At 44.2% G+C, this 10,385-nt stretch overlaps 1 pseudogene across 1 annotated transcript in view; it reads left to right on the top strand.

The window, feature by feature from the left end:
* Positions 1-2,523: 2,523 nt before the first annotated feature.
* Positions 2,524-10,385, top strand: part of LOC309362425 (inositol polyphosphate 5-phosphatase OCRL-like) — a 28,257-nt pseudogene continuing 20,395 nt past the window's right edge. Inside the window, exons 1-3 of the transcript in view lie at positions 2,524-2,562; positions 5,035-5,152; positions 5,235-5,429. The product of the transcript in view is annotated as an inositol polyphosphate 5-phosphatase OCRL-like (transcript). The remainder of the gene's footprint in view (positions 2,563-5,034; positions 5,153-5,234; positions 5,430-10,385) is intronic.

Genomic DNA, 10,385 nt, shown 5'->3' with positions numbered 1-10,385 from the left:
CCACTGGGCAAATGCTCATCTTGCCAGAGTCTGGGTCTTCTGCTGTTGCTCTCTCAGAAACCGTGCCCAGGTGGGATGCTTCGTTTTTCGTAGCTGCTTCATCCCCGAGGAAGTTGGAGGTGACGCAACTCCTGCATCTCTGACGTGGGAAGTTTGGGAGGTATTTCAAATTCCCCCCTTCTCCCTTGGCTCCCTGGAAAGAAGGCATCTTTACATTTTGAGCGCATCTCACAGGCCAGGAGCCCTTCCCAGCCCAAAGGCGTTCCCCTGAGATTCAGCTTCCGGGCTATGGCTAACCAGGTTAGGAGCAGGAATATTGGGAGCGGGAAGGAACTGATGTCATCTGCCAGAGCAGCTGGCTAATTGAAGGGAATGAGGTGATAACAAGGCTTTCAAATCTGAACTCTTGTTTGCGGCTGATTAGGAAAGAGGGAGGTGGAGAACAAGGGCAATCGGAAGCAGACTCTGGGTAGCTGGTTCCTTCTCTTTGTTCGGGTTCCTACGTCACACCTGCAGTTTAAATGGCAACACTCCTTTGCAAGATTGGCCGCCTTTTTAATTCTTTGTTATGGAAAATCAATAAAATGATAAGTTGCCCCTGCCAAAGGGTTGCATGACATCTGGCTGAAGACTTTTTGTGCTAAACGCTGAAGCTATGCTGGGGTGTGTGGGTGTGGGTGTGTCCATCCGTCCATGTGGCCGCTGTGTATTCAACATTCCACCCCCTCCAAAGCATCCTAAGAACCTTACTTTTCCTTTCACAGTGCTACGATTCCCAGCACCCTTAACAAACCATTGTTCCCAGGACGTTTTGGGTGTGGGTGGGAGGAGATGTGCTTTACGTGTGCGGTGTGCAGGCATCTCCCAGCACATCTGTGTGGGGATTCAAGACTGACTCTTATGCTTTTCTTCCTTAGACCAGCTTGACGTTGAACAAGAGGTTCTCTGGGTTGAGGAACACACGCCATTTCACAGCGAAGCAGAACACGGGCCGAATGGTCACTCTGCCATTGCATTTGGTGAAATCAGACTGGCTTTGCAAAGGAGCTTGCCCCTGAAGCCAGTTGGTTGCCTGCCTCTGGCTGGCTGGCGGCCTGGCATCACCAAAACACAAAGAGACAGCCCCATGCAACCTCACACCCAAAGATTTCTGCCCATGCTTCAGACATGCAGCCCTAAGAGCAGCTCTGACTCCCACTCTAGGCCCCTCTGCCCCAGTCTTCCTCCTGATGTAGGCTACAGGATCTGGGAAGTCTGATCCAGCTTTGAGGTGTGGTTCCATATGGCCGTTAGTACTGTTGTGTTTTTGCCAGAGAGCCACGTGGTAAGGAAGATCTCCAAGCACGCTTCCTAGGGGGTCCTCTTTAATCCTCAGATGGGCCCACAAAGGCATGATCCAGCACCCTCATGCCACAGCTGCCTCTGGAGTGACCCTCCCTCCGGTAAGAGGTGTGCCTCACAGCTGAGTGCCTGGTTGTTTGTGTAGGGCGGGGGCAGGGAATCTTGTGGGCTCCCAGATATTGCCAGATCCAATGGCCTTCTGCCTCAGGCAGCATGGCTGACGGTCAGGGGTGATGGAATCCAACAACATCTAGAGGGCCACACAATTCCCCACCCCTGGTCTAGTGAATTTGAGGTTCTTGGTTTCTCTCCCTCTGCCCCCTTTTGCCTGGAAAAGCACTTTGGCAGATTCCTTTGGAGGATTTGGGTGTGACAAGCTGTAGCAGCGCACTGAATAAAACAACTCTGAGAAGCTGAAACACCGGGCTGTTTTCTTTTCTAATAAAAATATGCACTGTGCAGTTCACAGGCACAAAACACAATGTTGATATTGTCCAGGAAATGGGTTTTCAGTTGGAGGGCATGGGTTGTGTGAGAGCATATTGTGTGGGATAACCAGTCTCATATAACCAACATGCTTCAGTCTAATTAGTGCATGAAGGGGTTAACACCATAGAGTAAGCTGTCCTGCCATCTTAGCCATGTCTCTTCCCCTTACCTTGGGAGTGAGTTCTGATCTATTCTGGTATTCACTTCTTCAGCGTTTAATTTTATGAAATAAATAAATAATTTTGAATAAATAAATAAATAAATAAATAAATAAATAAATAGGAAGATGTAAAACCACAACCTCCGAAATCAAAGCTACTGTCCCGCCAGACGGATGTTTTTGCCTGGAGGGGGGCCGTATTCTGCAATGTGCTATCGATGCAATAATAGTGCAGCTTTCTAATGGACTGTCCACGCAAACATCATTCTGCTTTCTCAGTTGCTCTGCAATGCTTCGCCAGGGTTACCACATCATGGCCCCCTGGGGGTGCGCTCCTGTGTTGTAGCTCAGCAAATGCAGGACAACATTCCTCTAGTATGGCTCACAGTGAGGGCTGCTGAGAGTCGGGAGAGATCTCGGAGGCCAAAGAGTTTGCTTTCCGGCTCAGTACAGGGGATCTTGCCAGCTCTTCAGCCCTGACTGGCCGAAGATGCCCATCTCTCATCCATGCAGCTCCACAGCGTGCCTGGATGATGACTCAGATGGAGCTTGACACACCATTCTTGAAGGATGCAATAATCTTGCAATTGTGGTGGACCAACTACATGCCAACAGGATGTCGGACTGAATGGGCCTTGGCCTGAGCCAGCAAGGCTCTTCAAATGCGCTTATGTTCCCCTGACTTTGGGGACGCCTTGCAGGAGTCTCACCCGTCTCATGGCTATTCTTCTAGTGTGGACCAGTTCTACAAGCTCTCCCCCGAAAGCAGGTGCACCATCCAGAACATGCTGGCGCTGTACCTGAAGAAGAAAGCGAACACAGACCAGGAGGCAGGGACTTCTAGGGGAAGCGAGGCCTTCATGCGGGAAGCCTTGACTCCTCACGTGCTCCCCGGGATCAGCTTCGACCCCACCACCCAGTCTTCTGCTGGTGTCACTCTTCCACCTGGCCCAGAACAGGAGGCTCCTTCCCAACATGCAGAATGCCTTGCACGTGATCGATGGGCCTGTGCTCACTGTGACATAGGCAGGGCCGGATTTATGTATAGGCTAAGTAGGCAGAAGCCATGGGCCTCTAGATCTAGGGGGCCTCGCTAGCCTGCCTGCTCCCCAGCGCCGCAGACAGTCTTCCCTCTCCCCAAATTGCAAACCCAAGACTTCATGCAGGGCATTTCTCCCCCATTTCAATGACATTTTGCTTCAAAAGGAAAGGTGGACTTGGAGAAGGCAAGCAAAATGCGAGGGAGATAGTGAAAGATACAGGAAATTGAATGCAGATTTCCAAAAAATAGCAAGGAGAGACAGGAGGGCCTTCTTAAACGAGCAATGCAAAGAAATAGAGGAAAACAACAGAATGGGAAGAACCAGAGATCTGTTCAAGAAAACTGGAGCTATGAAAGGAACATTTCATACAAAGAGTACCATAATAAAGGACAAAGGTGGAAAGACCCTCACAGAAGCAGAAGACGTCAAGAAGAGGTGGCAAGAATACACAGAGGAATTATACCAGAAAGATATGGATGTCTCATACACCCCAGGTAGTGTGGTTGCTGACCTTGAGCCTGACATCCTGGAGAGCAAAGTCAAATGGGCCTTAGAAAGCACTGCTAATAACAAGGCCAGTGGAAGTGATGGTATTCCAGCTGAACTATTAAATTTTGTTAAAGATGATGCTGTTAAGGTGCTACACGCAATATGCCAGCAAGTTTGGAAAACTCAGCAGTGGCCAGAGGATTGGAGAAGACCAGTCTACCTCCTTTAGAGGAAAAGGCCTTGAGGGGAGGACCTCTTGCCTCCACAATCCTTCCTAAACATGCATAAGCTGAGAGGCAATTGTCCGGCAAATGTGGTGCTGTGGGGAGGCAGGAACATTTTCCTGCAGTTAAGTATTTTCTAAGTTCCTTTCCCGAAACTTCCCCAAACGGTTCTGAAGCCTGTTACAGGAAAGTCCGAGGGCTCTCTTGGACAAATGAAGACACCGACCAGAGCAATTCAGAGCAAAACAGCAGCCAGTAGGCTCGGTCTTTATTCAAGAAAAGACTGTCGCGACAGGACTCCCACCGCCCACGAGGTGAAGCAAGATGGAAGCCCCGAACAAAGGGAGACCCTAACTTTTATTAGTTGCTAATCCCCTATGCTACACCCCCAGAATTACATCACATTTACATCATGATTACATTAATATTAGGAGGAGTCGAGGAGGGGCTACACAGGTAATCTGAGTGACCTGACACCTGGTCGGAGCCTCCTCTCCCCTCCCCATATGAGTTATTTACAAGAACAAAAGAGAAGGGCGAAGTTTCCTGCCCCCTGAGGGGAATCCGGTCAGAGTCCTTTTGTGCGAGTCCGCATGGAATACACTAAAGGGTGCAGTTTATTGTGTCCTTGATAGCCTTCTGTCTGAGCCCATCATGATGGCTATCAAGGTAGTCACGTCCGCTGAGAAGGGCCGCTGACTACGTGACCGCTCGGTCAAGGGATTATGGCTGCCCCACATCAGGTCACCCCCCTTTGATAGTCCTTGTAATATGTAGCAAAATAAAAGTGGTCCGGTGAAAATCCGATGTACGGCTGATTTTTGGTGAATTTATAAAGAATATTGTCCTTGAAGTTCAAAGTACTTTCGCCTTTCGGAAGTTACTTACTACATTTTGATTACATCAGTCACGGTCAATTAAACTCGGAAACATTGTATCGAGAGCTGTCAAAAGGTGAGGAAAAGGCGCTTGCAGCCTGCAGTACCAGTGTGGCCGCCGCAAGGGGCGCTGTTTGGCAATGTTGATTGGCTGAGGCGGCCGCCGTTTGACCTAAAGTTCAGGCGGCCGGTCTACTCACAATAAAGATAGGGCGATGTGGAGCGCTGTAGAGAAGAGCTGTCAGACTAGCGCTTCCTTATTTACGGAAGGCTGTTAAGAGATGGCCCTCTAAAGGGACATCTCTGGGGTCAGGGAGGGGAGATGCGTGCATGTGTGAGTGTGGTGCTTGTGCGTTACACGTGTTAATGGAGGGGGGGTGATTTCCGGCGACAAGCCTCTCTAACCTCAGAAGTCTTTTCCTCTCTCGGGAATTCTGGGATTCGAGGATAACTTCATGGAGAAGGAAAGAAACCTGCAGAATCAGCAAATGGGGAGCCTCCACCCCCACCGCTGCCACCAAGCAGGCTGTAAGTTGCCTTAGAGGTGTACTGTGCCCTCCCGCCTCCTTGCTTTGAAGGACTACTTGAGTTGTGTTCTCATCTCCCTGAGGCGTATCCGTGACAAGGAGAGCATGAGCAAGAAGCAACCCCAATGACCCACACTATGCGCCAGCTCTTTGTGCCTTCCACACATCCGCAGTCCGGACAGAGAGAGGGACTCATCCAGCACGTCCTCGCCAAGAGAGAGAAGGAATATGTCAACACCCAGAATTTCAGCTCAGATCATGCCAAAGTGCAAAGACCAGTGGAACCACCACAGCATAAGAGGCCTGAGAGAGGCTTCCGGGACACGGCTGCTGCTGCTGCTGCTTGCGTGAGTGTTGGGAGGACCGCTCCCTCTCCTGCCAACTCCATCCGGCCTAGGGGGCGGGGTCTGCACTACCACTACAGTTTATTTTTTTATATATATATAAATATTTATTAGGGTTTTTAGAAAAAAAATACAATAATAATAAACAGTATTGCTTTGTTTTAACAAAATTTCGTGTCATCCTTGAGCTTCCTCACGCCTCCCGCTCCCATTTACATCGTTAATAAATTTTTGTCAAGCAAATTATCATCTTATTTCCAAATTTTGTGACCACTTATTTAGTTACAATAAAATAGTTCTCCTGCAAATTTGTTTCTCTTAATCTCTCTTATCATCAAATCCTGATCTATTTCAGTGATGGCCAATTGTTTATAACCAAGCATCCTTCTTAACATTCCATTAAATCACAATATTTTTGTAGATAAATCTTGAATTTCTTCCAATCTTCTTCCATCCTTTCTTCTCCCAGGTCTCGGATTCTGCCAGTCATCTCCGCCAGTTGCATATAGTCCATCAGTTGCATCTGCCATTCTTCCAGTGTGGGTAGATCTTGAGTTTTCCAATTCTTCGCGAGTAGTATCCTTGCTGCTGTTGTTGCATACATGAAAAATGTTCTATCTTTCTTTAACACCTTCTGGTCGACAATGCCCAGGAGAAAGGCCTCTGGTTTCTTGGTGAAGGTATACTTAAATACCTTTTTCAACTCATTATATATCATTTCCCAGAAGGCCTTCACTTTAGGGCAAGTCCACCAGAGGTGGTAGAATGTTCCTTCATTTTCTTTACATTTCCAGCATTTGTTATCTGACGAATGGTATATTTTGGCCAGTTTAACTGGGGTCATGTACCATCTATATATCATTTTCATTACATTTTCTTTCAAAGCATTACATGCAGTAAAATTCAACCCAGTGGTCCACAACCTTTCCCAGTCCTCAAACATAATGTTATGCCCAATGTCCTGTGCCCATTTTATCATAGCCGACTTAACCATTTCGTCTTGTGTATTCCATTTCAACAGCAAGTTATACATTCTTGAAAGTACCTTAGTCTTAGGTTCTAACAGTTCTGTTTCCAACTTCGATTTCTCCACCTGGAATCCTAACTTTTTGTCACTTTTAAAAATTTCCTTAATCTGAGCGTAGTGTAACCAGTCTCGCACTTTATCCTTCATTTTCTCCATACTCTGCAATTTCCAATTATCTCCGTCTTTTTCTAACAGTTCCCAATATTTTGGCCAGTAGGCTTCCATATTGGGTCTTTTCCAGGCCTTAGCTTCCAAAGGTGAGAGCCACCTTGGAGTTTTATTTTCCAGTAAGTCTTTGTATTTTGTCCAGACATTAAACACTGCTTTTCTGACAATATGGTTCTTAAAGGCCTTATTGATCTTAACTTTATCATACCACAAATATGCATGCCAACCAAAAGCATTGTTATAACCTTCCAGATCTAACACATCAGTGTCTTCAAGAAGTAGCCAATCTTTTAACCAGCAGAAAGCTGCGGCTTCATAATACAACCTTAAGTCTGGCAGGGCAAAGCCCCCTCTTTCCTTTGCGTCTGTTAGTATCTTAAACTTGATTCTGGGCTTTTTGCCCTGCCAGACAAATTTAGAAATATCTCTCTGCCACCTCCGGAAACACTCTGTTTTGTCCACAATTTGCAATGTTTGAAACAAGAACAACATCTTTGGCAGCACATTCATCTTAATTGCAGCAATTCGGCCTAACAAAAAAAGCTTCAGTTTTGCCCAACTTTCCAAGTCTCTCTTAATTTCAGACCAACATTTTTCATAATTATCCTTAAATAGACTCAGATTTTTGGCTGTTATATTAACCCCTAGGTATTTTACCCTTTTCACCAATGATAATTCTGTTTCTCTCTGAAACCGTTCTGACTCTGTGTCTGTCATGTTTTTCCCTAACACCTTCGTTTTTTGCTTATTTAGCTTAAATCCTGCCACCTGACCAAAATCATGTATCAGTTGTAATACTCTTTTCGTACTAGATTCTGGCTCCTGCAATGTCAAAACTAGGTCATCTGCGAAAGCTTTAAGTTTATATTGTTTCGCTCCGACCTGAATCCCCTGCACCAGCCGGTCACCTCTAATCAAGTTCAGGAGCACCTCCAGAACTGAGATAAATAACAGAGGGGAAATCGGGCAGCCTTGTCGTGTTCCTTTTTCAATTTTAAATTCTTCCGTTACCACATTGTTAACTATCAATTTAGCTTTTTGTTCTGAATATATTGCATCAATCCCATTTTCAAAACCCCGCCCCGCTCCCATTTCTTTTAAATTTCCCTTCATAAATTTCCAAGAGATGTTGTCAAAGGCCTTCTCCGCGTCTATAAATATCAGCACTGCTTTAGTGTTTATATCTGTTTGCAAAAGTTCCAAAATGTCAATAATGTTCCTTGTGTTTGCAAACATATGTCTACCTGGGAGAAAGCCAGCCTGGTCCTTATGAACTACTTCATTCAGAACTTTTTTAAGTCTGCCTGCTAAAACATCAGCAAATATTTTGTAATCCACATTTAAAAGGGAGATGGGGCGATAGTTCTTAAGTTGTGTCTTTTCAGTTTCTGATTTTGGTATCAACGTGATAAAAGCTTCCTTCCACGATTCCGGCGCCTTCTTTCCCTCCAGAATTTCATTGCTGACCTCCATCAAAGGTTGAATCAAATAATCACTCATTGTCTTGTAATACTTGGAGGTCAGACCATCTGGTCCTGGAGATTTGCCCAACTTCATGTTCTGAATGGCATGTTCAATTTCTTGTCGTGTTATTTGAGGCCTTCCTTCTGGGCATGGTAGACCAGAGGATGGTCAAGAAAGATAGAATTTTCTTTATGTACGCTACTACAGCAGCGAGGATTCTGTTGGCAAAGCACTGGAAGACACAAAATTTACCCACATTGGAAGAATGGCAGACGCAGCTGATGGACTATATGGAGTTGGCTGAAATGACTGGCAGAATTCGAGACTCGGGAGAAGAAGAAACGGAGGAAGTTTGGAAAAATTTTAAGGACTATTTGAAAAAGCATTATAAGTTGTATGAATGTTAAAAAATGCTCCTTTCTAGGAAGGTATAGCTTCAGTATCGGCAAATTTCTGAATTGATAAATAAGACACTATAAGACAGAAGTGAGGTAACGAAATATTTTTATTGTGTGGAAATTAAAAATTAATGCAATTGTATCGAAATGTTTACATCAGATAACACGATAAAATGGAAGATATATTGTTATGTACAAAACAAGTCAACAAATTGCTGAGGTTTTGGTTACACAGGGAATGCAGTGCTCGGGAGATGGGGGAAGTCCATTGGATTCATGGAAGTATGTATTTGAAAGTGGAAATTTGTTTATTAAAAACCTAATAAAATATTTATAAAAAAAAAAAAAAAAAATTTCTTGTCGTGTTATTTGACTGTTCAGGAGTAGTCTATTTTCTTGTGTAAATTTTTTAAGACTGTTTTTTTTCAAAAATTGTTCAATCTCAACCTCATTTTGCGGCCCTTGAGTATATAGTTTCTTGAAATATTTCTGAAAAGATTTCCTGATTTCCACAGGGTTCTGAATATTTCTTCCTTCAATTTCTAAATTTGTTACTGTATTCAACTTTTGTCTCTTCTTCAACTGCCAGGCCAGCAGTTTCCCACATTTATTTGCCGATTCAAACGTTTTTTGTTTCATTGACTTAATCTTCCATTCTATTTCCTGATTTATCAGTTTAGAATATTGTGCCTGATGGAGTTTAATTTCTCTCAGAATCGGCTGCGACTTCGGGTTTCCTCTTAGCTTCTTTTCTAATTCTTTTATTTTTCCCAAAATCTTATCTTTCTTTTCATTTTGTTTCCTTTTCTTGATAGCATTCTGTTGTATTAAGAACCCTCTCATCACAGCTTTGCTTGCGTCCCAAATTGTTCTTTTTTCCACCGTTGTGTTCAAATTTATTTCAAAATAGTCTTTCAAAACTTTTTGGGCCTTTTTAATAATCTCCTGATCTCTAAATAAATTGTCATTCATCTTCCATCGAAAGGAGCCGGTTGGTAGTAATGTCAAATCCATTTTCAAAGCGTTATGGTCGGAGCAGGTCTTTGGGCAGATTTCCACTTTTCTGACCTTAGGTGCCAGACATCTAGTAATCCATATTTGGTCGATTCTTGTCCAAGTCAGATGGGCTTCAGAGAAGAATGTTCCTTCCTTTTCCAAGGGGTTTCTCGTTCTCCAAATGTCAATCCAGTCCATGTTGTCTGTCATTTCAAAAAAGGTCTTTGGTAGTCTGCCATCTTTGGTAACTTTTTGACTTTGCGACTTATCCATGTTAGTTGATACAATCCCGTTCATATCTCCCATCATGATGATGTTGTCAAAGTCCAGATATTCCAGCATGCTCTCATGCAACTTCTTATAAAATTCCGATTTCCCTTCATTTGGTGCATAAATTCCTAATAACAAGATTTTTTCTCCTTGATGCTGTATTTCGACTGCCAAAATTCTGCCTTGTTCATCTTTAAATAATAATTTGGGTGAAAGGCTCTCCTTTGCATATATCACCACCCCTCTCTTCTTTACTCTGTCTGAAGATATAAATTCCTGGCCGAGTCTTTTATTTACCAGAATTTTTCTGTGGAGCCTAGTCACATGTGTTTCTTGCAAGCAAATAATGTCCAATTGTTCCTTTTTTAATATGTGAAAGATTTTCTTCCTTTTCTCGGGAATGTTGCAGCCATTTATGTTCCAGCTCAGAAGTTGCAGAGACATCCTGTATAAATCTGGTTATTTTTCAGGGGGTGGTACTTTGTCATCCAAGGGTGCCGGTTCCTTTGGTGCTCCAGGCTCCGGCAATGATCCAAGTCCTTTATGAAGGTCTTCTCCATACTGGTT

The sequence above is a fragment of the Podarcis melisellensis genome (genome assembly GCF_964234715.1).
Source record: "Podarcis melisellensis genome assembly, contig: HAP1_SCAFFOLD_210, whole genome shotgun sequence".
NCBI classification, from domain to species: domain Eukaryota; kingdom Metazoa; phylum Chordata; class Lepidosauria; order Squamata; family Lacertidae; genus Podarcis; species Podarcis melisellensis.
The sequence above is the reverse complement of the archived record's forward strand: the minus strand, read 5'-3'. Positions and strand labels throughout refer to the sequence as shown.